This window comes from Coregonus clupeaformis, chromosome 33 (genome assembly GCF_020615455.1).
Source record: "Coregonus clupeaformis isolate EN_2021a chromosome 33, ASM2061545v1, whole genome shotgun sequence".
Classification (NCBI taxonomy): domain Eukaryota; kingdom Metazoa; phylum Chordata; class Actinopteri; order Salmoniformes; family Salmonidae; genus Coregonus; species Coregonus clupeaformis.
This window is the reverse complement of record NC_059224.1, coordinates 22,961,830-22,964,537: the sequence shown is the minus strand read 5'-3', so window position 1 is coordinate 22,964,537 and position 2,708 is coordinate 22,961,830. Positions and strand designations below refer to the sequence as shown.

General features: G+C 38.0%; 1 non-coding gene across 1 annotated transcript; it reads left to right on the top strand.

Annotated features, from left to right (window-relative positions):
* The first annotated feature begins 1,751 nt into the window (after positions 1-1,751).
* LOC121549373 lies at positions 1,752-1,806 on the top strand. The gene has a single exon (XR_005996813.1). It is a non-coding gene; the product is annotated as a U7 small nuclear RNA (small nuclear RNA).
* The last annotated feature ends 902 nt before the right edge of the window (positions 1,807-2,708 follow it).

Sequence of the window (2,708 nt, the reverse complement as noted above, 5' to 3'; positions counted from 1 at the left end):
GGTATGGAAATACCCTTTAATGCTACAATATGTATTAGAGCTGCTGCCATCAGGTTGACCTTTACAGATTCAGAAAGAAACACCATACCAGCATATTTTGGCGACGCCAACATTCGTAAAGTTCATTTATTTGACAACCAATCAAATGACAATCGGGATGAAAAAAAATAACAGCTGAGCAGGACAAACAGGATAAACATTCAGGATCAGGAGGATACAGTCAGTCAGTCAGTCAATGCTGCACAGTAGTGTTTTAATGACAATACAAACACATCACATACTGTAGTCTATCAAACTGTGGAAGAGAGAGAACACCTCACCTATAGTCTGACAATCAGTCACACACAACCGCATGCTGTTGTATTGTGTTGGAAAAACCTACGACTGCTTGAAACACTGTAGCCTATTGTACAGAAATAATTCAATTTCACCTGAAAAAGCTAGGTGAAATCACAGGGGGACATTCTGCCACAGTCCAGTCTCACTTCTGAGATTCGTTTTACTCAGAGATAGATAGAGGACTCATCTTTTGCATCTGTGTCATTATAGCGTCTGTGACAGCATGGGCAGTGTCTTTGAGGCTATCTCCATTTTGAGGTAGTCCATTTTCTTCACGATTGGCTGATCTCTCCTGATCACCTGGTTGGAGTCCAACAGAGTCACCAGGAGGGATCAGCCAATGAAGTTGGAAGTCCCACCCAGTTGACAACATTAAAATGGTGGAAGCCCTCAATGTCACTGCCAATACTAAAACGGTCTCTTCTTTTACTCATTGGCAATAAACTATGCTGACTTCTACTAGCTCTGTCCGTAAAAATGTTGCTGTATGTACACCAACTGTGTGGGCGTCCTACTGTATTTGACAATATGTCTACATCTTACGACATTGGTACTGAGAGACATGGTGCTTCTACAACAACTCTACTACATGCAGTTCAAATAAAAAGTGTTTAAGTGTGTTTTTCTTATAATTTCAGCAATAAAGGTTCCTTCGAAACAGAGCATCTTCAGTGCAATTGGCAAAGACAAAATGAAATGTTTAATGGAAATTTTATCAGGAAGAAACAGTAACATACATATATTCAGCTAGACGGTCATTGAACTGTACGTAGCTACATCACTAGCATGCAAAGTCAGGTCCGGCACTCATCATAAGGCATTTTCTCTGTGTAAAAGCTGCCTCTTTGTCACTATGGAATCCAGTTTAAAGTGCAAAGTTCACAGATTAGATAGCTTGACCTACGCCACTACAATGTAAAGAGCTACATTTACTATACAAGGAAATGGAGATGGGTGGATAGAAAGGTGTAACAGGTCTAATAGCGCAATACATTTACACCAAGCCAAACTGTTGTTTTGTTACTAAGAAATGTACCCACATGAAGAAAAAAACAGTTTACTATAGAATCCTACAGTACTTACTATAGAATACTACACACCTCAATCACGTGTAGTACTTACAATATAATATTGTAGTATACTGTAGAATACTATAGTAAATACTACAGTAATGTCCGCAAAAACACTACAATCCGCAAAAACACTACAATTTTGAAACTATAGTAAATAATACAGTATTCAATTTGCATATACCCTGCCATTTCCCCTTCCCCATATCGCAATTTGTGCCACCCATAAGTGAGAAACCTACATGCCAAGTATAGACCATATACTCTGTTCCCTACAGGTTATAGAAAAGAGCAGAAGCTCTGAACTATCCGTTCAGACCCCAGACCTACCTACAGGTTATGAAAAATTTGCTATTTTAGTATTTCTCCAGTAGGTTTCCTGAAGGAGAAAGCCTCCACTTCTATGTCAAAGATAATAAAACAATAATACTACAGTCTGCAAAAACACTACAGTAAATACTATAGTATAGTACAGTCTGCAAAAACACTACAGTAAATACTACAGTATACTACAGTCTGCAAAAACACTACAGTAAATACTACAGTATACTACAGTCTGCAAAAACATTACAGTAAATACTACAGTATACTACAATCCGCGAAAACACTACAGTAAATACTATAGTATATACTAAAGTTATCTTTTACTACAGTATTTATACAATAGTTAACTGTAAGTACTACAGTATACTACAGTAAATACTACATTATTCAGTGAATACTATATTAAAGTCCGCAAAAACACTACAGTGACTCCTATAGTATTTATACCATAGTATACTATAGTATTTTTTCATGTGGGTAAAGAGTTGTTATACTGTGTTAATCTGTAACTGTGACTTGACATTGGTTTTGTTGGAAGGACAGAGAGCTGCATGATGCTGATTACATTGTTCTTCATGAGAAGGAGGAAGAGGAGTCAATGGGCTGGGTTGTAAACTGGGTTTGATCATTAGTTTGGTCTTGGGGTGATAACTGAATACACAAGCACACACACATGAATGCACGGACGAACACACACAATGACAAAGTTACTCAGTAAACAGGAACGTTGTAAAAATGGACACGTCAATGGACAATCCGGTAAACTACTGGCATGTGTTGACTTGACACAGACAATACATAGTAGAAACAAAACCTACAGAACACCGCATATTGGGCAGTTAACACTAATCACAACATCACAACCCAGACACCATTTTGTCAGTGACAGACATCAACTGGTTATGACAGTGACACATATAGAGCACACCCATTGGGAGTCAGTTTACACTTGCACAGGAAGGAAGGAGTCTCACA